General features: G+C 38.2%; 1 protein-coding gene across 1 annotated transcript in view; it reads right to left on the bottom strand.

Moving 5' to 3' along the window:
* LOC138044737 (slit homolog 1 protein-like) overlaps positions 1 to 27500 on the bottom strand; it is a 75420-nt gene that overhangs the window by 28524 nt on the left and 19396 nt on the right. The gene's annotated exons all lie outside the window — the stretch shown is intronic.

Raw genomic sequence — 27500 nt, 5'->3', positions numbered from 1 at the left:
AACTAAACAAGAACAATTCCATGAACTCAATTTTAGCTTTTATTGCAGTTTCGTTCTTAGCATTCGCTGATCACAGCTTTACTCGATTCTACTTAAATAAAAGCAATACAATTAAACCCAAATGACCTCCATGGAGCCCGCGCAATCGACTTAGAGCGATCAAATCAAAGGAAAAATGGATGACAGTGGAAATTCTTTGTGGAGTATCCACACGCAAAGCTATGTCATATTGTGAATTCGAATTAAACAAGAACAATTCAATGAATTTCATTTTAGCTTATATTGCAGTTTCGTTCTCAGCATTTGCTGATCCCTGCTTTACTTGATTCTACTTACTTATAATAGATAAGAGCAATACAATTAATTCCAATTGTCCTCCATAGTGTCTACGGGAACGACTCAGCGCAAACAAAGCAAAACAAAAATGGATGACAGTGGATTTGATAGTTTCAAAGAAAACGATAAAAAAAAAAAAAACTAAAACAGAACACCAAAAAGCTGGAGAAATCATACAAAATCAAAAGTATTTAAACAAAGGTAAACGTTTCTCAGCGAATAATAAGGCAAGAGACTGGCCCTCACCAACTGGCTAACGCACGGCCGGAGGAAAAAGTAAGAAGAATATTTCTGGCTAGATACTAAGGAGTACTGGCCCTGGTTTCTGCTGTTAACGTAGACTTTTGATTTCTGGACAAAGATTTTCACGACCACATCTGTTCAAATTAAACACATACATTTTTCCGTGAGCGTTAATGAAAAACCTTCTCTTTACGGATCATAAAGTAAAAAATCGAAGTTTTTGCGTATAGTGTTCGGAAATAATAGAGTTTCATGATGTCCTGATTGTTCTAAATTTGGAGGACTTTTCGAGAACTATGAAATCTTTATTTCTAAATAATAATAATAATAATAATAATAATAATAATAATAATAATAATAATAATTACAATAGTAATAATAATAATAATTTTAAACTTACAATATTTTACACTAAAATAAAAATCTTAACCAAGCTTAATTAGACATTATAAAAAATTACAAATTTATAGAAAATATTATTCGTTATACCCGTGGTGTACAAAAAGTGTTCATTTCTATAATTCATGCAATCATTTGGAGTAAACACTTATTAAAATATCATTATTATGATTATGATTATTATTACCATTGCTATAGAAATAGTAATAATAGTAATAATAATAATGATTCGCATTTATTCGAGATATTGTCATTTCCTCGACGCCAAAACTAATGTTTGTCGGTACTGAGAAATCAACTTGATTTTTTTATGTGCTCCTTTCTTTAATAAGGGGACCTCGCTCAAATGAAAAAAATAGGTGTTAAAAAAAGAACCAACATGACATACTGGAATAACAGTTAGCATTAAACTTAGAAGGCTAAGGTCCAAATACACCTTAATTTTAGACCCAGAAAGGGTTATTTATTACTATTGACTCTTTGTTTAAATCAGCTGTATGAGTCGCTTTGTATATAAGTCACACTGTACTCTGTAAAGTAACCAGGCACATAGCTACGGTCAGCTATGTCATTGTTTGAAAGTGTATTTGGGTCAACAAACTTACAGGTATTGTAGCGTACTAAGTCCTGAGAAAACATTTTCTGGGAGGTGAGTTATTTCATTGTTGTCAAGCCGTCTAGAAATGAAAACATAGAAACGTAATGTATATGAAAACTAGTCAGAAACTAAGTAACGAAGTTTTAACTCATGTTATTACTGCTTTTAAAAGTACACTCAGCAACAGACAGCATTCGAACTAAACAAGAACAATTCCATGAACTCAATTCTAGCTTTTATTGCAGTTTCGTTCTTAGCATTCGCTGATCACAGCTTTACTCGATTCTACTTAGATAAAAGCAGTACAATTAAACCCAAATGACCTCGATGGAGCCCGCGCAATCGACTCAGAGCGATCAAATCAAAGGAAAAATGGATGACAGTGGAAATTCTTTGTGGAGTATCCACGCGCAAAGCTATGTCATATTGTGAATTCGAATTAAACAAGAACAATTCAATGAATTTCATTTTAGCTTATATTGCAGTTTCGTTCTCAGCATTTGCTGATCCCTGCTTTACTTGATTCTACTTACTTATAATAGATAAGAGCAATACAATTAATTCCAATTGCCCTCCATAGTGTCTACGGAAACGACTCAGCGCGAACAAATCAAAACAAAAATGGATGACAGTGGATTTGATAGTTTCAAAGAAACAATAAAAATAACTAAAACAGAACACCAAAAAGCTGGAAAAATCATACAAAATCAAAAGTATTTAAGCAAAGGTAAATGTTTCTTAGCGAATAATAAAGCAAGAGACTGGCCCTCACCAACTGGCTAACGCTTGGCCGGAGGAAAAAGTAAGAAGAATATTTCTGGCTAGATACTAAGGAGTAATGGCCCTGGTTTCTGCTGTTAACGTAGACTTTTGATTTCTGAACAAGGATTTTCATGACCACATCTGTTCAATTGAAACACATACATTTTTCCGTGAGCGTTAATTCGTTATACCCGTGGTGTACAAAAAGTGTTCATTTCTATAATTCATGAAATCATTTGGAGTAAACACTTATTAAAATATCATTATTATGATTATCATTGCTATAGCAATAGTAATAATAGTAATAATAATGATGATTCGCATTTATTCGAGATATTGTCATTTCCTCGACGCCAAAACTAATGTTTGTCGGTATTGAGAAATCAACTTGATTTTTTATGTGCTTCTTTCTTTAATAAGGGGACCTCGCTCAAATGAAAAAATAGGTGTTAAAACAAGAACCAACATGACATACTGGAATAACAGTTAGCATTAAACTTAGAAGGCTAAGGTCCAAATACACCTTAATTTTAGACCCAGAAAGGGTTATTTATTACTATTGACTCTTTGTTTAAATCAGCTGTATGAGTCGCTTTGTATATAAGTCACACTGTACTCTGTAAAGTAACCAGGGACATAGCTCTGATAAGCTATGTCATAGTTTGAAAGTGTATTTGGGTCAACAAACTTACAGGTATTGTAGCGCACTAAGTCCTGAGAAAACAGTTTCTGGGAGGTGAGTTATTTCATTGTTGTCAAGCCATCTAGAAATGAAAACATGAAACGTAATGTATATGAAAACTACAATCCTGGACAAAAGTGTTGGGAAGGTAGCGTCACTTTTGAGATAGCCCCCTCCCCCCTTATCAATGTTGGATTTTGCACCAAACAAAATGATGACTTTTCTGACTTTTCTTCCAACATTGAATATGGGGGAGGGGGGCCACAAGAGCATGCTCTTTCCCAAATAGTTCAGCCAATAGTTTGAATAAAGAATTAGGTGTTGTGTTAAGTGATGCGCGCAACCTTCCCAACAACTTTTGACCAGGATTGTCTGAAAAAGGTCGAAGCGCTATACACGCGATTTTCTAAACGTAGTTTCATTCCTTTAACCAAAAAACTCGACGAAGTGGCAACATATTCGGATTTCGATGTGTTCTGTTCAAGTTATTCCTGAAATCAGGCTCAATTAAGGTCGATCGCGACCTATACATTTCTTTTCGGTAATCTCGGAAATGATAATGTGGAATGTTTACGAAATGAATAAGAATAATTCCTAGTGAGCCGTACCATATCTCCATTTGCTGTTGTTAGATATGCAAAATTTGCCATAAATACGAGTTAGATTTTGCTAGGAAAGTTAGGACTGAGCATTTGCTGAAACAGCGAACGCCATAGTAAAGCATGCAATGGGTAGTTTGCCATGAAATGTACGCCATCACAACTGATAGTACGTCCGCTAACATATTCCTCTATCACATGGCACTTAAACGTGAGAAGCAGGCAAGGTAGCTAAGTGTTCGCAATCGTCTGGACGAGCAATACTGCAGCTCCTTCGTTGTGGTCCATGCTTTAAATGCCACTGACATTTATCTTGGCAAGCAAGAATTGACAGTTGTGTGTAGGAGGATCAGGTTACAGTCATAGTTTACAGCACAGTTCCCCGCAACAGTACTCCATATATTGCGACAAAAATGTTGCTATTTTGCTCGTCTTTGGGTTCAAATAAGCGCTTAGTAATAACCATTGTAATCCTAACTGTCTTATTCATAGGCTTGCAGACTGTGAAGTTCGGTTTTAAGACAATTTACCACAGTACTCCATCGAACGACTATAAATAAGAACTTCATTACTCAATTAATCTTTTAAGTTCCCGCAATAGAATGGAGTACTGTTCAAAATGAAGGAATTTCTCTATTCCAGGGGACAAATTCATAGTCAGTTACGTCACAGTATTAAATTATATCCATAACCATTCAAGTAGTATCCAAATGTACCACACTGGCCTCGAAAATCCCCAAATACTTGTGGAGTACTGTGTGGAACACCGTTTTGTCTTCAGTTATTTACATAAGTAGAACATGATGTCATTTTTTGTGCCGCACAAGAAAATGCATTTATTTGAAAAAACGGCAAAAAACATAGTATAACAACAAATTTTCAGTACCAAACACATGGTTGACATGTCTTGGTGAGGTTTGAATTAAGTTTTAAGAAAACCCTTGCTAATATTTATTATTAGCATTGTGGAAGTAACGCAAAGAACAATATGTCGATCGTTACCACTAAGGTCAATTGTCTACTAAATACTTTGAACATATAGACAGGAATTGTACCTCTAGATACCAAATGTACGCAGCAATACATTTCACTGCTGGACTTCATGAAACAGAATGGGAATTTTACGATGAAAGGACTTTCAATGCCCATTTTTGTACCTCTGCGTAAGATACTGTTGTAACGCAATATTGTGTCACGGAAAATCCCATCCTCGATAAAGCGCCTTTGTGGATGTGGCATATACCACTTTCTGAAAATGGTGCCCAATAACAACAACAATAAAGATAATCCATCGAACCGTAATTATGGAGAATAACAACTTCGTATCTTCCGTAAATGTTGTGTTTTACGACGAAAACTGCTTACCGTTGTTTTCAGACAATCCTGGACAAAAGTGTTGGGAAGGTAGCGTCACTTTTGAGATAGCCCCCCTCCCCCCTTATCAATGTTGGATTTTGCACCAAACAAAATGATGACTTTTCTGACTTTTCTTCCAACATTGAATATGGGGGAGGGGGGCCACAAGAGCATGCTCTTTCCCAAATAGTTCAGCCAATAGTTTGAATAAAGAATTAGGTGTTGTGTTAAGTGATGCGCGCAACCTTCCCAACAACTTTTGACCAGGATTGTCTGAAAAAGGTCGAAGCGCTATACACGCGATTTTCTAAACGTAGTTTCATTCCTTTAACCAAAAAACTCGACGAAGTGGCAACATATTCGGATTTCGATGTGTTCTGTTCAAGTTATTCCTGAAATCAGGCTCAATTAAGGTCGATCGCGACCTATACATTTCTTTTCGGTAATCTCGGAAATGATAATGTGGAATGTTTACGAAATGAATAAGAATAATTCCTAGTGAGCCGTACCATATCTCCATTTGCTGTTGTTAGATATGCAAAATTTGCCATAAATACGAGTTAGATTTTGCTAGGAAAGTTAGGACTGAGCATTTGCTGAAACAGCGAACGCCATAGTAAAGCATGCAATGGGTAGTTTGCCATGAAATGTACGCCATCACTACTGATAGTACGTCCGCTAACATATTCCTCTATCACATGGCACTTAAACGTGAGAAGCAGGCAAGGTAGCTAAGTGTTCGCAATCGTCTGGACGAGCAATACTGCAGCTCCTTCGTTGTGGTCCATGCTTTCAATGCCACTGACATTTATCTTGGCAAGCAAGAATTGACAGTTGTGTGTAGGAGGATCAGGTTACAGTCATAGTTTACAGCACAGTTCTCCGCAACAGTACTCCATATATTGCGACAAAAATGTTGCTATTTTGCTCGTCTTTGGGTTCAAATAAGCGCTTAGTAATAACCATTGTAATCCTAACTGTCTTATTCATAGGCTTGCAGACTGTAAAGTTCGGTTTTAAGACAATTTACCACAGTACTCCATCGAACGACTATAAATAAGAACTTCATTACTCAATTAATCTTTTAAGTTCCCGCAATAGAATGGAGTACTGTTCAAAATGAAGGAATTTCTCTATTCCAGGGGACAAATTCATAGTCAGTTACGTCACAGTATTAAATTATATCCATAACCATTCAAGTAGTATCCAAATGTACCACACTGGCCTCGAAAATCCCCAAATACTTGTGGAGTACTGTGTGGAACACCGTTTTGTCTTCAGTTATTTACATAAGTAGAACATGATGTCATTTTTTGTGCCGCACAAGAAAATGCATTTATTTGAAAAAACGGCAAAAAACATAGTATAACAACAAATTTTCAGTACCAAACACATGGTTGACATGTCTTGGTGAGGTTTGAATTAAGTTTTAAGAAAACCCTTGCTAATATTTATTATTAGCATTGTGGAAGTAACGCAAAGAACAATATGTCGATCGTTACCACTGAGGTCAATTGTCTACTAAATACTTTGAACATATAGACAGGAATTGTACCTCTAGATACCAAATGTACGCAGCAATACATTTCACTGCTGGACTTCATGAAACAGAATGGGAATTTTACGATGAAAGGACTTTCAATGCCCATTTTTGTACCTCTGCGTAAGATACTGTTGTAACGCAATATTGTGTCACGGAAAATCCCATCCTCGATAAAGCGCCTTTGTGGATGTGGCATATACCACTTTCTGAAAATGGTGCCCAATAACAACAACAATAAAGATAATCCATCGAACCGTAATTATGGAGAATAACAACTTCGTATCTTCCGTAAATGTTGTGTTTTACGACGAAAACTGCTTACCGTTGTTTTCAGACAATCCTGGACAAAAGTGTTGGGAAGGTAGCGTCACTTTTGAGATAGCCCCCCTCCCCCCTTATCAATGTTGGATTTTGCACCAAACAAAATGATGACTTTTCTGACTTTTCTTCCAACATTGAATATGGGGGAGGGGGGCCACAAGAGCATGCTCTTTCCCAAATAGTTCAGCCAATAGTTTGAATAAAGAATTAGGTGTTGTGTTAAGTGATGCGCGCAACCTTCCCAACAACTTTTGACCAGGATTGTCTGAAAAAGGTCGAAGCGCTATACACGCGATTTTCTAAACGTAGTTTCATTCCTTTAACCAAAAAACTCGACGAAGTGGCAACATATTCGGATTTCGATGTGTTCTGTTCAAGTTATTCCTGAAATCAGGCTCAATTAAGGTCGATCGCGACCTATACATTTCTTTTCGGTAATCTCGGAAATGATAATGTGGAATGTTTACGAAATGAATAAGAATAATTCCTAGTGAGCCGTACCATATCTCCATTTGCTGTTGTTAGATATGCAAAATTTGCCATAAATACGAGTTAGATTTTGCTAGGAAAGTTAGGACTGAGCATTTGCTGAAACAGCGAACGCCATAGTAAAGCATGCAATGGGTAGTTTGCCATGAAATGTACGCCATCACTACTGATAGTACGTCCGCTAACATATTCCTCTATCACATGGCACTTAAACGTGAGAAGCAGGCAAGGTAGCTAAGTGTTCGCAATCGTCTGGACGAGCAATACTGCAGCTCCTTCGTTGTGGTCCATGCTTTCAATGCCACTGACATTTATCTTGGCAAGCAAGAATTGACAGTTGTGTGTAGGAGGATCAGGTTACAGTCATAGTTTACAGCACAGTTCCCCGCAACAGTACTCCATATATTGCGACAAAAATGTTGCTATTTTGCTCGTCTTTGGGTTCAAATAAGCGCTTAGTAATAACCATTGTAATCCTAACTGTCTTATTCATAGGCTTGCAGACTGTAAAGTTCGGTTTTAAGACAATTTACCACAGTACTCCATCGAACGACTATAAATAAGAACTTCATTACTCAATTAATCTTTTAAGTTCCCGCAATAGAATGGAGTACTGTTCAAAATGAAGGAATTTCTCTATTCCAGGGGACAAATTCATAGTCAGTTACGTCACAGTATTAAATTATATCCATAACCATTCAAGTAGTATCCAAATGTACCACACTGGCCTCGAAAATCCCCAAATACTTGTGGAGTACTGTGTGGAACACCGTTTTGTCTTCAGTTATTTACATAAGTAGAACATGATGTCATTTTTTGTGCCGCACAAGAAAATGCATTTATTTGAAAAAACGGCAAAAAACATAGTATAACAACAAATTTTCAGTACCTAACACATGGTTGACATGTCTTGGTCAGGTTTGAATTAAGTTTTAAGAAAACCCTTGCTAATATTTATTATTAGCATTGTGGAAGTAACGCAAAGAACAATATGTCGATCGTTACCACTGAGGTCAATTGTCTACTAAATACTTTGAACATATAGACAGGAATTGTACCTCTAGATACCAAATGTACGCAGCAATACATTTCACTGCTGGACTTCATGAAACAGAATGGGAATTTTACGATGAAAGGACTTTCAATGCCCATTTTTGTACCTCTGCGTAAGATACTGTTGTAACGCAATATTGTGTCACGGAAAATCCCATCCTCGATAAAGCGCCTTTGTGGATGTGGCATATACCACTTTCTGAAAATGGTGCCCAATAACAACAACAATAAAGATAATCCATCGAACCGTAATTATGGAGAATAACAACTTCGTATCTTCCGTAAATGTTGTGTTTTACGACGAAAACTGCTTACCGTTGTTTTCAGACAATCCTGGACAAAAGTGTTGGGAAGGTAGCGTCACTTTTGAGATAGCCCCCCTCCCCCCTTATCAATGTTGGATTTTGCACCAAACAAAATGATGACTTTTCTGACTTTTCTTCCAACATTGAATATGGGGGAGGGGGGCCACAAGAGCATGCTCTTTCCCAAATAGTTCAGCCAATAGTTTGAATAAAGAATTAGGTGTTGTGTTAAGTGATGCGCGCAACCTTCCCAACAACTTTTGACCAGGATTGTCTGAAAAAGGTCGAAGCGCTATACACGCGATTTTCTAAACGTAGTTTCATTCCTTTAACCAAAAAACTCGACGAAGTGGCAACATATTCGGATTTCGATGTGTTCTGTTCAAGTTATTCCTGAAATCAGGCTCAATTAAGGTCGATCGCGACCTATACATTTCTTTTCGGTAATCTCGGAAATGATAATGTGGAATGTTTACGAAATGAATAAGAATAATTCCTAGTGAGCCGTACCATATCTCCATTTGCTGTTGTTAGATATGCAAAATTTGCCATAAATACGAGTTAGATTTTGCTAGGAAAGTTAGGACTGAGCATTTGCTGAAACAGCGAACGCCATAGTAAAGCATGCAATGGGTAGTTTGCCATGAAATGTACGCCATCACTACTGATAGTACGTCCGCTAACATATTCCTCTATCACATGGCACTTAAACGTGAGAAGCAGGCAAGGTAGCTAAGTGTTCGCAATCGTCTGGACGAGCAATACTGCAGCTCCTTCGTTGTGGTCCATGCTTTAAATGCCACTGACATTTATCTTGGCAAGCAAGAATTGACAGTTGTGTGTAGGAGGATCAGGTTACAGTCATAGTTTACAGCACAGTTCCCCGCAACAGTACTCCATATATTGCGACAAAAATGTTGCTATTTTGCTCGTCTTTGGGTTCAAATAAGCGCTTAGTAATAACCATTGTAATCCTAACTGTCTTATTCATAGGCTTGCAGACTGTAAAGTTCGGTTTTAAGACAATTTACCACAGTACTCCATCGAACGACTATAAATAAGAACTTCATTACTCAATTAATCTTTTAAGTTCCCGCAATAGAATGGAGTACTGTTCAAAATGAAGGAATTTCTCTATTCCAGGGGACAAATTCATAGTCAGTTACGTCACAGTATTAAATTATATCCATAACCATTCAAGTAGTATCCAAATGTACCACACTGGCCTCGAAAATCCCCAAATACTTGTGGAGTACTGTGTGGAACACCGTTTTGTCTTCAGTTATTTACATAAGTAGAACATGATGTCATTTTTTGTGCCGCACAAGAAAATGCATTTATTTGAAAAAACGGCAAAAAACATAGTATAACAACAAATTTTCAGTACCAAACACATGGTTGACATGTCTTGGTGAGGTTTGAATTAAGTTTTAAGAAAACCCTTGCTAATATTTATTATTAGCATTGTGGAAGTAACGCAAAGAACAATATGTCGATCGTTACCACTAAGGTCAATTGTCTACTAAATACTTTGAACATATAGACAGGAATTGTACCTCTAGATACCAAATGTACGCAGCAATACATTTCACTGCTGGACTTCATGAAACAGAATGGGAATTTTACGATGAAAGGACTTTCAATGCCCATTTTTGTACCTCTGCGTAAGATACTGTTGTAACGCAATATTGTGTCACGGAAAATCCCATCCTCGATAAAGCGCCTTTGTGGATGTGGCATATACCACTTTCTGAAAATGGTGCCCAATAACAACAACAATAAAGATAATCCATCGAACCGTAATTATGGAGAATAACAACTTCGTATCTTCCGTAAATGTTGTGTTTTACGACGAAAACTGCTTACCGTTGTTTTCAGACAATCCTGGACAAAAGTGTTGGGAAGGTAGCGTCACTTTTGAGATAGCCCCCCTCCCCCCTTATCAATGTTGGATTTTGCACCAAACAAAATGATGACTTTTCTGACTTTTCTTCCAACATTGAATATGGGGGAGGGGGGCCACAAGAGCATGCTCTTTCCCAAATAGTTCAGCCAATAGTTTGAATAAAGAATTAGGTGTTGTGTTAAGTGATGCGCGCAACCTTCCCAACAACTTTTGACCAGGATTGTCTGAAAAAGGTCGAAGCGCTATACACGCGATTTTCTAAACGTAGTTTCATTCCTTTAACCAAAAAACTCGACGAAGTGGCAACATATTCGGATTTCGATGTGTTCTGTTCAAGTTATTCCTGAAATCAGGCTCAATTAAGGTCGATCGCGACCTATACATTTCTTTTCGGTAATCTCGGAAATGATAATGTGGAATGTTTACGAAATGAATAAGAATAATTCCTAGTGAGCCGTACCATATCTCCATTTGCTGTTGTTAGATATGCAAAATTTGCCATAAATACGAGTTAGATTTTGCTAGGAAAGTTAGGACTGAGCATTTGCTGAAACAGCGAACGCCATAGTAAAGCATGCAATGGGTAGTTTGCCATGAAATGTACGCCATCACAACTGATAGTACGTCCGCTAACATATTCCTCTATCACATGGCACTTAAACGTGAGAAGCAGGCAAGGTAGCTAAGTGTTCGCAATCGTCTGGACGAGCAATACTGCAGCTCCTTCGTTGTGGTCCATGCTTTAAATGCCACTGACATTTATCTTGGCAAGCAAGAATTGACAGTTGTGTGTAGGAGGATCAGGTTACAGTCATAGTTTACAGCACAGTTCCCCGCAACAGTACTCCATATATTGCGACAAAAATGTTGCTATTTTGCTCGTCTTTGGGTTCAAATAAGCGCTTAGTAATAACCATTGTAATCCTAACTGTCTTATTCATAGGCTTGCAGACTGTAAAGTTCGGTTTTAAGACAATTTACCACAGTACTCCATCGAACGACTATAAATAAGAACTTCATTACTCAATTAATCTTTTAAGTTCCCGCAATAGAATGGAGTACTGTTCAAAATGAAGGAATTTCTCTATTCCAGGGGACAAATTCATAGTCAGTTACGTCACAGTATTAAATTATATCCATAACCATTCAAGTAGTATCCAAATGTACCACACTGGCCTCGAAAATCCCCAAATACTTGTGGAGTACTGTGTGGAACACCGTTTTGTCTTCAGTTATTTACATAAGTAGAACATGATGTCATTTTTTGTGCCGCACAAGAAAATGCATTTATTTGAAAAAACGGCAAAAAACATAGTATAACAACAAATTTTCAGTACCTAACACATGGTTGACATGTCTTGGTCAGGTTTGAATTAAGTTTTAAGAAAACCCTTGCTAATATTTATTATTAGCATTGTGGAAGTAACGCAAAGAACAATATGTCGATCGTTACCACTAAGGTCAATTGTCTACTAAATACTTTGAACATATAGACAGGAATTGTACCTCTAGATACCAAATGTACGCAGCAATACATTTCACTGCTGGACTTCATGAAACAGAATGGGAATTTTACGATGAAAGGACTTTCAATGCCCATTTTTGTACCTCTGCGTAAGATACTGTTGTAACGCAATATTGTGTCACGGAAAATCCCATCCTCGATAAAGCGCCTTTGTGGATGTGGCATATACCACTTTCTGAAAATGGTGCCCAATAACAACAACAATAAAGATAATCCATCGAACCGTAATTATGGAGAATAACAACTTCGTATCTTCCGTAAATGTTGTGTTTTACGACGAAAACTGCTTACCGTTGTTTTCAGACAATCCTGGACAAAAGTGTTGGGAAGGTAGCGTCACTTTTGAGATAGCCCCCCTCCCCCCTTATCAATGTTGGATTTTGCACCAAACAAAATGATGACTTTTCTGACTTTTCTTCCAACATTGAATATGGGGGAGGGGGGCCACAAGAGCATGCTCTTTCCCAAATAGTTCAGCCAATAGTTTGAATAAAGAATTAGGTGTTGTGTTAAGTGATGCGCGCAACCTTCCCAACAACTTTTGACCAGGATTGTCTGAAAAAGGTCGAAGCGCTATACACGCGATTTTCTAAACGTAGTTTCATTCCTTTAACCAAAAAACTCGACGAAGTGGCAACATATTCGGATTTCGATGTGTTCTGTTCAAGTTATTCCTGAAATCAGGCTCAATTAAGGTCGATCGCGACCTATACATTTCTTTTCGGTAATCTCGGAAATGATAATGTGGAATGTTTACGAAATGAATAAGAATAATTCCTAGTGAGCCGTACCATATCTCCATTTGCTGTTGTTAGATATGCAAAATTTGCCATAAATACGAGTTAGATTTTGCTAGGAAAGTTAGGACTGAGCATTTGCTGAAACAGCGAACGCCATAGTAAAGCATGCAATGGGTAGTTTGCCATGAAATGTACGCCATCACAACTGATAGTACGTCCGCTAACATATTCCTCTATCACATGGCACTTAAACGTGAGAAGCAGGCAAGGTAGCTAAGTGTTCGCAATCGTCTGGACGAGCAATACTGCAGCTCCTTCGTTGTGGTCCATGCTTTAAATGCCACTGACATTTATCTTGGCAAGCAAGAATTGACAGTTGTGTGTAGGAGGATCAGGTTACAGTCATAGTTTACAGCACAGTTCCCCGCAACAGTACTCCATATATTGCGACAAAAATGTTGCTATTTTGCTCGTCTTTGGGTTCAAATAAGCGCTTAGTAATAACCATTGTAATCCTAACTGTCTTATTCATAGGCTTGCAGACTGTAAAGTTCGGTTTTAAGACAATTTACCACAGTACTCCATCGAACGACTATAAATAAGAACTTCATTACTCAATTAATCTTTTAAGTTCCCGCAATAGAATGGAGTACTGTTCAAAATGAAGGAATTTCTCTATTCCAGGGGACAAATTCATAGTCAGTTACGTCACAGTATTAAATTATATCCATAACCATTCAAGTAGTATCCAAATGTACCACACTGGCCTCGAAAATCCCCAAATACTTGTGGAGTACTGTGTGGAACACCGTTTTGTCTTCAGTTATTTACATAAGTAGAACATGATGTCATTTTTTGTGCCGCACAAGAAAATGCATTTATTTGAAAAAACGGCAAAAAACATAGTATAACAACAAATTTTCAGTACCAAACACATGGTTGACATGTCTTGGTCAGGTTTGAATTAAGTTTTAAGAAAACCCTTGCTAATATTTATTATTAGCATTGTGGAAGTAACGCAAAGAACAATATGTCGATCGTTACCACTAAGGTCAATTGTCTACTAAATACTTTGAACATATAGACAGGAATTGTACCTCTAGATACCAAATGTACGCAGCAATACATTTCACTGCTGGACTTCATGAAACAGAATGGGAATTTTACGATGAAAGGACTTTCAATGCCCATTTTTGTACCTCTGCGTAAGATACTGTTGTAACGCAATATTGTGTCACGGAAAATCCCATCCTCGATAAAGCGCCTTTGTGGATGTGGCATATACCACTTTCTGAAAATGGTGCCCAATAACAACAACAATAAAGATAATCCATCGAACCGTAATTATGGAGAATAACAACTTCGTATCTTCCGTAAATGTTGTGTTTTACGACGAAAACTGCTTACCGTTGTTTTCAGACAATCCTGGACAAAAGTGTTGGGAAGGTAGCGTCACTTTTGAGATAGCCCCCCTCCCCCCTTATCAATGTTGGATTTTGCACCAAACAAAATGATGACTTTTCTGACTTTTCTTCCAACATTGAATATGGGGGAGGGGGGCCACAAGAGCATGCTCTTTCCCAAATAGTTCAGCCAATAGTTTGAATAAAGAATTAGGTGTTGTGTTAAGTGATGCGCGCAACCTTCCCAACAACTTTTGACCAGGATTGTCTGAAAAAGGTCGAAGCGCTATACACGCGATTTTCTAAACGTAGTTTCATTCCTTTAACCAAAAAACTCGACGAAGTGGCAACATATTCGGATTTCGATGTGTTCTGTTCAAGTTATTCCTGAAATCAGGCTCAATTAAGGTCGATCGCGACCTATACATTTCTTTTCGGTAATCTCGGAAATGATAATGTGGAATGTTTACGAAATGAATAAGAATAATTCCTAGTGAGCCGTACCATATCTCCATTTGCTGTTGTTAGATATGCAAAATTTGCCATAAATACGAGTTAGATTTTGCTAGGAAAGTTAGGACTGAGCATTTGCTGAAACAGCGAACGCCATAGTAAAGCATGCAATGGGTAGTTTGCCATGAAATGTACGCCATCACTACTGATAGTACGTCCGCTAACATATTCCTCTATCACATGGCACTTAAACGTGAGAAGCAGGCAAGGTAGCTAAGTGTTCGCAATCGTCTGGACGAGCAATACTGCAGCTCCTTCGTTGTGGTCCATGCTTTCAATGCCACTGACATTTATCTTGGCAAGCAAGAATTGACAGTTGTGTGTAGGAGGATCAGGTTACAGTCATAGTTTACAGCACAGTTCCCCGCAACAGTACTCCATATATTGCGACAAAAATGTTGCTATTTTGCTCGTCTTTGGGTTCAAATAAGCGCTTAGTAATAACCATTGTAATCCTAACTGTCTTATTCATAGGCTTGCAGACTGTGAAGTTCGGTTTTAAGACAATTTACCACAGTACTCCATCGAACGACTATAAATAAGAACTTCATTACTCAATTAATCTTTTAAGTTCCCGCAATAGAATGGAGTACTGTTCAAAATGAAGGAATTTCTCTATTCCAGGGGACAAATTCATAGTCAGTTACGTCACAGTATTAAATTATATCCATAACCATTCAAGTAGTATCCAAATGTACCACACTGGCCTCGAAAATCCCCAAATACTTGTGGAGTACTGTGTGGAACACCGTTTTGTCTTCAGTTATTTACATAAGTAGAACATGATGTCATTTTTTGTGCCGCACAAGAAAATGCATTTATTTGAAAAAACGGCAAAAAACATAGTATAACAACAAATTTTCAGTACCTAACACATGGTTGACATGTCTTGGTCAGGTTTGAATTAAGTTTTAAGAAAACCCTTGCTAATATTTATTATTAGCATTGTGGAAGTAACGCAAAGAACAATATGTCGATCGTTACCACTAAGGTCAATTGTCTACTAAATACTTTGAACATATAGACAGGAATTGTACCTCTAGATACCAAATGTACGCAGCAATACATTTCACTGCTGGACTTCATGAAACAGAATGGGAATTTTACGATGAAAGGACTTTCAATGCCCATTTTTGTACCTCTGCGTAAGATACTGTTGTAACGCAATATTGTGTCACGGAAAATCCCATCCTCGATAAAGCGCCTTTGTGGATGTGGCATATACCACTTTCTGAAAATGGTGCCCAATAACAACAACAATAAAGATAATCCATCGAACCGTAATTATGGAGAATAACAACTTCGTATCTTCCGTAAATGTTGTGTTTTACGACGAAAACTGCTTACCGTTGTTTTCAGACAATCCTGGACAAAAGTGTTGGGAAGGTAGCGTCACTTTTGAGATAGCCCCCCTCCCCCCTTATCAATGTTGGATTTTGCACCAAACAAAATGATGACTTTTCTGACTTTTCTTCCAACATTGAATATGGGGGAGGGGGGCCACAAGAGCATGCTCTTTCCCAAATAGTTCAGCCAATAGTTTGAATAAAGAATTAGGTGTTGTGTTAAGTGATGCGCGCAACCTTCCCAACAACTTTTGACCAGGATTGTCTGAAAAAGGTCGAAGCGCTATACACGCGATTTTCTAAACGTAGTTTCATTCCTTTAACCAAAAAACTCGACGAAGTGGCAACATATTCGGATTTCGATGTGTTCTGTTCAAGTTATTCCTGAAATCAGGCTCAATTAAGGTCGATCGCGACCTATACATTTCTTTTCGGTAATCTCGGAAATGATAATGTGGAATGTTTACGAAATGAATAAGAATAATTCCTAGTGAGCCGTACCATATCTCCATTTGCTGTTGTTAGATATGCAAAATTTGCCATAAATACGAGTTAGATTTTGCTAGGAAAGTTAGGACTGAGCATTTGCTGAAACAGCGAACGCCATAGTAAAGCATGCAATGGGTAGTTTGCCATGAAATGTACGCCATCACTACTGATAGTACGTCCGCTAACATATTCCTCTATCACATGGCACTTAAACGTGAGAAGCAGGCAAGGTAGCTAAGTGTTCGCAATCGTCTGGACGAGCAATACTGCAGCTCCTTCGTTGTGGTCCATGCTTTCAATGCCACTGACATTTATCTTGGCAAGCAAGAATTGACAGTTGTGTGTAGGAGGATCAGGTTACAGTCATAGTTTACAGCACAGTTCCCCGCAACAGTACTCCATATATTGCGACAAAAATGTTGCTATTTTGCTCGTCTTTGGGTTCAAATAAGCGCTTAGTAATAACCATTGTAATCCTAACTGTCTTATTCATAGGCTTGCAGACTGTGAAGTTCGGTTTTAAGACAATTTACCACAGTACTCCATCGAACGACTATAAATAAGAACTTCATTACTCAATTAATCTTTTAAGTTCCCGCAATAGAATGGAGTACTGTTCAAAATGAAGGAATTTCTCTATTCCAGGGGACAAATTCATAGTCAGTTACGTCACAGTATTAAATTCTATCCATAACCATTCAAGTAGTATCGAAATGTACCACACTGGCCTCGAAAATCCCCAAATACTTGTGGAGTACTGTGTGGAACACCGTTTTGTCTTCAGTTATTTACATAAGTAGAACATGATGTCATTTTTTGTGCCGCACAAGAAAATGCATTTATTTGAAAAAACGGCAAAAAACATAGTATAACAACAAATTTTCAGTACCTAACACATGGTTGACATGTCTTGGTCAGGTTTGAATTAAGTTTTAAGAAAACCCTTGCTAATATTTATTATTAGCATTGTGGAAGTAACGCAAAGAACAATATGTCGATCGTTACCACTGAGGTCAATTGTCTACTAAATACTTTGAACATATAGACAGGAATTGTACCTCTAGATACCAAATGTACGCAGCAATACATTTCACTGCTGGACTTCATGAAACAGAATGGGAATTTTACGATGAAAGGACTTTCAATGCCCATTTTTGTACCTCTGCGTAAGATACTGTTGTAACGCAATATTGTGTCACGGAAAATCCCATCCTCGATAAAGCGCCTTTGTGGATGTGGCATATACCACTTTCTGAAAATGGTGCCCAATAACAACAACAATAAAGATAATCCATCGAACCGTAATTATGGAGAATAACAACTTCGTATCTTCCGTAAATGTTGTGTTTTACGACGAAAACTGCTTACCGTTGTTTTCAGACAATCCTGGACAAAAGTGTTGGGAAGGTAGCGTCACTTTTGAGATAGCCCCCCTCCCCCTTATCAATGTTGGATTTTGCACCAAACAAAATGATGACTTTTCTGACTTTTCTTCCAACATTGAATATGGGGGAGGGGGGCCACAAGAGCATGCTCTTTCCCAAATAGTTCAGCCAATAGTTTGAATAAAGAATTAGGTGTTGTGTTAAGTGATGCGCGCAACCTTCCCAACAACTTTTGACCAGGATTGTCTGAAAAAGGTCGAAGCGCTATACACGCGATTTTCTAAACGTAGTTTCATTCCTTTAACCAAAAAACTCGACGAAGTGGCAACATATTCGGATTTCGATGTGTTCTGTTCAAGTTATTCCTGAAATCAGGCTCAATTAAGGTCGATCGCGACCTATACATTTCTTTTCGGTAATCTCGGAAATGATAATGTGGAATGTTTACGAAATGAATAAGAATAATTCCTAGTGAGCCGTACCATATCTCCATTTGCTGTTGTTAGATATGCAAAATTTGCCATAAATACGAGTTAGATTTTGCTAGGAAAGTTAGGACTGAGCATTTGCTGAAACAGCGAACGCCATAGTAAAGCATGCAATGGGTAGTTTGCCATGAAATGTACGCCATCACAACTGATAGTACGTCCGCTAACATATTCCTCTATCACATGGCACTTAAACGTGAGAAGCAGGCAAGGTAGCTAAGTGTTCGCAATCGTCTGGACGAGCAATACTGCAGCTCCTTCGTTGTGGTCCATGCTTTCAATGCCACTGACATTTATCTTGGCAAGCAAGAATTGACAGTTGTGTGTAGGAGGATCAGGTTACAGTCATAGTTTACAGCACAGTTCCCCGCAACAGTACTCCATATATTGCGACAAAAATGTTGCTATTTTGCTCGTCTTTGGGTTCAAATAAGCGCTTAGTAATAACCATTGTAATCCTAACTGTCTTATTCATAGGCTTGCAGACTGTGAAGTTCGGTTTTAAGACAATTTACCACAGTACTCCATCGAACGACTATAAATAAGAACTTCATTACTCAATTAATCTTTTAAGTTCCCGCAATAGAATGGAGTACTGTTCAAAATGAAGGAATTTCTCTATTCCAGGGGACAAATTCATAGTCAGTTACGTCACAGTATTAAATTATATCCATAACCATTCAAGTAGTATCCAAATGTACCACACTGGCCTCGAAAATCCCCAAATACTTGTGGAGTACTGTGTGGAACACCGTTTTGTCTTCAGTTATTTACATAAGTAGAACATGATGTCATTTTTTGTGCCGCACAAGAAAATGCATTTATTTGAAAAAACGGCAAAAAACATAGTATAACAACAAATTTTCAGTACCTAACACATGGTTGACATGTCTTGGTGAGGTTTGAATTAAGTTTTAAGAAAACCCTTGCTAATATTTATTATTAGCATTGTGGAAGTAACGCAAAGAACAATATGTCGATCGTTACCACTAAGGTCAATTGTCTACTAAATACTTTGAACATATAGACAGGAATTGTACCTCTAGATACCAAATGTACGCAGCAATACATTTCACTGCTGGACTTCATGAAACAGAATGGGAATTTTACGATGAAAGGACTTTCAATGCCCATTTTTGTACCTCTGCGTAAGATACTGTTGTAACGCAATATTGTGTCACGGAAAATCCCATCCTCGATAAAGCGCCTTTGTGGATGTGGCATATACCACTTTCTGAAAATGGTGCCCAATAACAACAACAATAAAGATAATCCATCGAACCGTAATTATGGAGAATAACAACTTCGTATCTTCCGTAAATGTTGTGTTTTACGACGAAAACTGCTTACCGTTGTTTTCAGACAATCCTGGACAAAAGTGTTGGGAAGGTAGCGTCACTTTTGAGATAGCCCCCCTCCCCCCTTATCAATGTTGGATTTTGCACCAAACAAAATGATGACTTTTCTGACTTTTCTTCCAACATTGAATATGGGGGAGGGGGCCACAAGAGCATGCTCTTTCCCAAATCGTTCAGCCAATAGTTTGAATAAAGAATTAGGTGTTGTGTTAAGTGATGCGCGCAACCTTCCCAACAACTTTTGACCAGGATTGTCTGAAAAAGGTCGAAGCGCTATACACGCGATTTTCTAAACGTAGTTTCATTCCTTTAACCAAAAAACTCGACGAAGTGGCAACATATTCGGATTTCGATGTGTTCTGTTCAAGTTATTCCTGAAATCAGGCTCAATTAAGGTCGATCGCGACCTATACATTTCTTTTCGGTAATCTCGGAAATGATAATGTGGAATGTTTACGAAATGAATAAGAATAATTCCTAGTGAGCCGTACCATATCTCCATTTGCTGTTGTTAGATATGCAAAATTTGCCATAAATACGAGTTAGATTTTGCTAGGAAAGTTAGGACTGAGCATTTGCTGAAACAGCGAACGCCATAGTAAAGCATGCAATGGGTAGTTTGCCATGAAATGTACGCCATCACAACTGATAGTACGTCCGCTAACATATTCCTCTATCACATGGCACTTAAACGTGAGAAGCAGGCAAGGTAGCTAAGTGTTCGCAATCGTCTGGACGAGCAATACTGCAGCTCCTTCGTTGTGGTCCATGCTTTCAATGCCACTGACATTTATCTTGGCAAGCAAGAATTGACAGTTGTGTGTAGGAGGATCAGGTTACAGTCATAGTTTACAGCACAGTTCCCCGCAACAGTACTCCATATATTGCGACAAAAATGTTGCTATTTTGCTCGTCTTTGGGTTCAAATAAGCGCTTAGTAATAACCATTGTAATCCTAACTGTCTTATTCATAGGCTTGCAGACTGTGAAGTTCGGTTTTAAGACAATTTACCACAGTACTCCATCGAACGACTATAAATAAGAACTTCATTACTCAATTAATCTTTTAAGTTCCCGCAATAGAATGGAGTACTGTTCAAAATGAAGGAATTTCTCTATTCCAGGGGACAAATTCATAGTCAGTTACGTCACAGTATTAAATTATATCCATAACCATTCAAGTAGTATCCAAATGTACCACACTGGCCTCGAAAATCCCCAAATACTTGTGGAGTACTGTGTGGAACACCGTTTTGTCTTCAGTTATTTACATAAGTAGAACATGATGTCATTTTTTGTGCCGCACAAGAAAATGCATTTATTTGAAAAAACGGCAAAAAACATAGTATAACAACAAATTTCAGTACCAAACACATGGTTGACATGTCTTGGTGAGGTTTGAATTAAGTTTTAAGAAAACCCTTGCTAATATTTATTATTAGCATTGTGGAAGTAACGCAAAGAACAATATGTCGATCGTTACCACTAAGGTCAATTGTCTACTAAATACTTTGAACATATAGACAGGAATTGTACCTCTAGATACCAAATGTACGCAGCAATACATTTCACTGCTGGACTTCATGAAACAGAATGGGAATTTTACGATGAAAGGACTTTCAATGCCCATTTTTGTACCTCTGCGTAAGATACTGTTGTAACGCAATATTGTGTCACGGAAAATCCCATCCTCGATAAAGCGCCTTTGTGGATGTGGCATATACCACTTTCTGAAAATGGTGCCCAATAACAACAACAATAAAGATAATCCATCGAACCGTAATTATGGAGAATAACAACTTCGTATCTTCCGTAATGTTGTGTTTTACGACGAAAACTGCTTACCGTTGTTTTCAGACAATCCTGGACAAAAGTGTTGGGAAGGTAGCGTCACTTTTGAGATAGCCCCCTCCCCCCTTATCAATGTTGGATTTTGCACCAAACAAATGATGACTTTTCTGACTTTTCTTCCAACATTGAATATGGGGGAGGGGGCCACAAGAGCATGCTCTTTCCCAAATAGTTCAGCCAATAGTTTGAATAAAGAATTAGGTGTTGTGTTAAGTGATGCGCGCAACCTTCCCAACAACTTTTGACCAGGATGTCTGAAAAGGTCGAAGCGCTATACACGCGATTTTCTAAACGTAGTTTCATTCCTTTAACCAAAAAACTCGACGAAGTGGCAACATATTCGGATTTCGATGTGTTCTGTTCAAGTTATTCCTGAAATCAGGCTCAATTAAGGTCGATCGCGACCTATACATTTCTTTTCGGTATCTCGAAATGAGAATGTGGAATGTTTACGAAATGAATAAGAATACTCCTAGTGAGCCGTACCATATCTCCATTTGCTGTTGTTAGATATGCAAAATTTGCCATAAATACGAGTTAGATTTTGCTAGGAAAGTTAGGACTGAGCATTTGCTGAAACAGCGAACGCCATAGTAAAGCAAGCAATGGGTAGTTTGCCATGAAATGTACGCCATCACTACTGATAGTACGTCCGCTAACATATTCCTCTATCACATGGCACTTAAACGTGAGAAGCAGGCAAGGTAGCTAAAGTGTTTTCGCAAATCGTCTGGACGAGCAATACTGCAGCGCCTTCGTTGTGGTCCATGCTTTCAATGCCACTGACATTTATCTTGGCAAGCAAGAATTGACAGTTGTGTGTAGGAGGATCAGGTTACAGTCATAGTTTACAGCACAGTTCCCCGCAACAGTACTCCATATATGCGACAAAAATGTTGCTATTTTGCTCGTCTTTGGGTTCACATAAGCGCGTAGTAATAACCATTGTAATCCTAACTGTCTTATTCATAGGCTTGCAGACTGTAAAGTTCGGTTTTAAGACAATTTACCACAGTACTCCTCCATCGAACGACTTTTAATAAGAACTTCATTACTCAATTAATCTTTTAAGTTCCCGCAATAGAATGGAGTACTGTTCAAAATGAATAATTTCTCTATTCCAGGGGACAAAATTCATAGTCAGTTACGTCACAGTAATCACTTATATCCATGACCATTCGTAGTATCCAAATGTACCACACTGGCCTCGAAAATCCCCAAATACTTGTGGAGTACTGTGTGGAACACCGTTTTGTCTTCAGTTATTTACCTAAGTAGAACATGATGTCATTTTTTGTGCCGCACAAGAAAATGCAGTTATTTTGAAAAAACGGCCAAAACATAGTATACAACAAATTTTCAGTACCAAACCCATGGTTGACATGTCTTGGTGAGGTTTGAATTAAGTTTTAAGAAAACCCTTGCTAATATTTATTATTCGCATTGTGGAAGTAACGCAAAGAACAATATGTCGATCGTTACCACTGAGGTCAAGTGTCTACTAAATACTTTGAACATATAGACCGTAATTGTACCTCTAGATACCAAATGTACGCAGCAATACAGTTCACTTGCTGGACTTCATGAACAGAATGGGAATTTTACGATGAACGGACTTTCAATGTCCATTTTTGTACCTCTGCGTAAGATACTGTTGTAACGCAATATTGTGTCACGGAAATCCCATCCTCGATAAAGCGCCTTTGTGGATGTGGCATATACCACTTTCTGAAAATGGTTCCCAATAACAACAACAAAAGATAATCCATCGAACCGTATTTAGGGAGAATAACAACTTCGTATCTTCCGGGAATGTTGTGTTTTACGACGAAAACTGCTTACCGTTGTTTTCAGACAATCCTGGACAAAATTGTTGGGAAGGTAGCGTCAACTTTTGAGATAGCCCCCCTCCCCCCTTATCCATGTTGGGTTTGCACCCAACCAAATGATGACTTTTCTGACTTTTCTTCCATCATTGAATATGGGGAGGGGGGCCACAAGAGCATGCTCTTTCCCAAATAGTTCAGCCAATAGTTTGAATAAAGAATTAGGTGTTGTGGTTAAGTGAGGCGCGCAACCTTCCCCAACACCTTTTGACCAGGATTGTCTGCAAAAGGTCGAAGCGCTATACACGCGATTTTCTAAACGTAGCTTCATTCCTTTAACCAAAACACTCGACGATAGTGGCAACATATTCGGATTTCGATGTTTTTTCTGTTCAAGTTATTCCTGAACTCAGGCTCAATTAAGGTCGATCGCGACCTAGACTTTCTTTTCGGTAATCTCGGAAATGATAATGTGGAATGAGTACGAACTGAATAAGAATAATTCCTAGTGAGCCGTACCATATCTCAATTTGCTGTTGTTAGATATGCAAAATTTGCCATAACTACGAGTCGATTTTGACGGGAAAGTTAGGACTGCCATTTGCTGAAACAGCGAACGCCATACTAAAGCATGCAATGCGTAGTTTGCCATGAAATGTCCATCACTACTGATAGTACGTCCGCTAACTATTCCTCTATCACATGGCACTTAAACGTGAGAAGCAGGCAAGGTATCTAAGTGTTCGCAATCGCCTGGACGAGCAATACTGCGCTCCTTCGTTGTGGTCCATGCTTCCAATGCCACTGACATTTATCTTGGCAAGCAAGAATTGACAGTTGTGTGTAGGAGGATCAGGTTACAGTCATAGTTTACAGCACAGTTCCCCGCAACAGTACTCCATCTATTGCGACAAAATGTTGCTATTTTGCTCGTCTTTGGGTTCAAATACGCGCTTAGTAATAACAATTGTAATCCTAACTGTCTTATTCATAGGATTGCAGACTGTAAAGTTCGGTTTTTCCGACAATTACCACAGTACTCCATCGAACGACTATAAAGAAGACTTCATTCCTCAATTAATCTTTTAAGTTCCCGCAATAGAATGGAGTACTGTTCAAATGAAGGAATTTCTCTATTCCAGGGACCAATTCTAGTCAGTTACGGTCACAGTATTAACTTATATCCAACCATTCAAGTCGTAGCCAAATGTACCACACTGGCCTCGAAAATCCCCAAATACTTGTGGAGTACTGTGTTGAACACCGGTTTTGTCTTCAGTTATTTACATAAGTATAACATGATGTCATTTTTGTGCCGCACAAGAAAATGCATTTATTTAAAAAACGGCAAAAAACATAGTAATAACAAAATTTCAGTACCAAACCATGGTTGACATGTCTTGGTGAGGTTTGAATTATTTAAGAAACCCTTGCAATATTTATTATTAGCATTTGGAAGGACCGCAAATAACATATGTCGATCGTTACCACTGAGGTCACTTGTCTACTAAATACGTTGGAACTTGACAGGTATTGTACTCCTAGATACCAAATGTACTCAGCAATACATTTCACTGCTGGACTTCATGAAACAGGGGAATTTTACTACTGAACAGGACTATTCACTTCCCATTTTTGTATTACTCTGCGTAATATCTTGTTGTAACGCAATATTGTGTCACGGATAAATCCCATCCTCGATAAGCGCGCCTTTGTGGATGTGGCATATACCACTTTTTCTGAAAATGGTGCCCAATCACACTCAAACTATAAAGATACTCCATCGCCCCGTAATTATGGAGACGAACAGATCGTATCTTCCGTAAATGTTGTTATTTTACTACGAAAACTGCTTACCGGTGTTTTTAGACCATCCTGGACCATTTGGAAGGTAGCGTCCTTTTTGAGATAGCCCCCCTCCCCCCTTATCAATTGTTGGATTTTGCACCAACCAAAATGATGACTTTTCTGACTTTTCTTCCAACATTGAATATGGGGGGGCCACAAGAGCATGCTCTTTCCCAACTCGTTTCAGCCAATAGTTTTAATAAAGACTTAGGTGTTGTGTTAAGTGATCGCGCGCACCCTTCCCAACACTTTTGTACCAGGATTGTCCTTAAAAGTGTCGAAAGCGCTATACACTCGATTTTCTAAACGTAATTCATTCCTTTAACCAACAACCTCGACGAAGTGGCAACATAGTCGGATTTCGATGTGTTTCTGTTCAAGTTATTCCTGCAATCAGGCTCAATTAAGGTCAGAATCGCGACCTTATACATATCTTTTCGGTAACTTCTTCGGGAAATGATTTTAAATGGTGGAAATGTTTACGGGGGAAATTGGGGGAAATGAAGAATCATTTTTCCTAGTGAGTGCCGTTGTTACCCCATTATCTCCATTTGCTGTTGTTTAGGCTATAATGCCCAAAAATTTTTGCCATAACCATATACGGAGTTTAGGGCTTTTTGGCTAGGGAAAAAAGTTAGGGGACTGAGCAATTTTGCTGAAAAACAGGAGAAAACGCCATAAGTAAAAGCATTGGCCACATGGGTAGTTGCCCTTGGCAAATTGTTTAACGGCCAATCACTTCTTGATTAAGTACGTCCGGTAAAAAAAAAAACTATATCCTCTATTTTAACACATGGGCCACTTAAACCGTGAGAAAGCCACCAGGGCAAAAGGTTGTTAGGTAAAATAGTGTTCGCAAAATTCGGTCTGGACGAGCCATTAACTGGCAGATCCTTCGTTGTTTGGTTCCATTGCTATTTTCAATTTTGGCCACTGACACTTTTATTCTTGGGGGGCCACTGCAAGAATTGGACAAGGTGTGGTTGTGAGGAGGGGAATTTCAGGGGTTTACCAAGGTTCATTAGGTGTTTACAAAGGCCCACAGTTCCCTCGGCAAACAGTTACTCCCATTCTTTATGGCGGGGGGGGACAAAAAATGTTTGGCTATTTTGCTTTCGTCTTTGGGTTCAAATTAAAAGGCGCTTAGTAAATAACCCATTGTAAATCATAACTGGGTTTTTATTCATAGGGGGCTTGCAGACTGTAAAAAGTTCGGTTTTTTAATGGAAAATTTTACACAGGTAATCCCATCTGAACGACTATAAAATTAAGAATTTCATTTACTTCAATTAAATTTTTAAAAGTTCCCGCAAATAGGAATTTGGAGTTTTTTACTTGTTTCAAAATGACGGAATTTTCTCTATTCCAGGGGGGGGGGTGACAAATTTCATCAGTTTCCAGTTTACGTTTAAACAGTATTGAAATTTATATCCCAAACCAGTCCAAGTTTTAGTATCCCAAATGCGTAACACACTGGGGGCCTCGGACAAATTCCCCAATACCTTGTGGAAGTTTACTGGTGTGGAAAGCCACCGTTGTGTCTTCAGGTTATTTTTGGTTACATTAAAAGTAGAAAACCATTTGATGGTTTTCCATTTTTTGTTTGGCCCGCCCCAACAAGAAAAAAATGCATTTTTATTGAAAAAAAACGGCAAAAAAAAACATAGTATTAAAAACAACAAAAGATTTTTCCAAGTTTACCCAAACACATTGGTTGGGACATGGTCCTTGGGTGGAGGTTTGAATAAAGTTTTTTACAGAAGAAACCCTTGCTAATATTTTATTATTAGGCATTGTGGAAGTAAAACGCCAAAGGAAAACAATATGGGTCGGGATCGGTTTACCACTGAGGTGTCACACTTGTCTACTAAAATAATTTGGATTAACATTATAGAACCGGGGGGAATGCTCTCCCCTCTAGATTTTACCAAAATTTGTAACCGCCGACACTACATTTTTTTTTCATTGCCTGGGGGAAAAACTTCATTTTGAAAAACAGAATGGGAAATTTTTTACGATTGGAACAAAGGGACTTTCCAAAATTTGCCCATTTTTGGTAAACCTCTGCGTAAGGATACTGTTGTAACGCAATATTGTGTCCACGGAAAATCCCATCCTCGATAAAGCGCCTTTGTG

Source organism: Montipora capricornis, chromosome 4, assembly GCF_036669925.1.
Source record: "Montipora capricornis isolate CH-2021 chromosome 4, ASM3666992v2, whole genome shotgun sequence".
Lineage (NCBI taxonomy): Eukaryota > Metazoa > Cnidaria > Anthozoa > Scleractinia > Acroporidae > Montipora > Montipora capricornis.
Note: the sequence above shows the minus strand (reverse complement) of the source record. Positions and strands in the feature narration are given on the sequence as shown.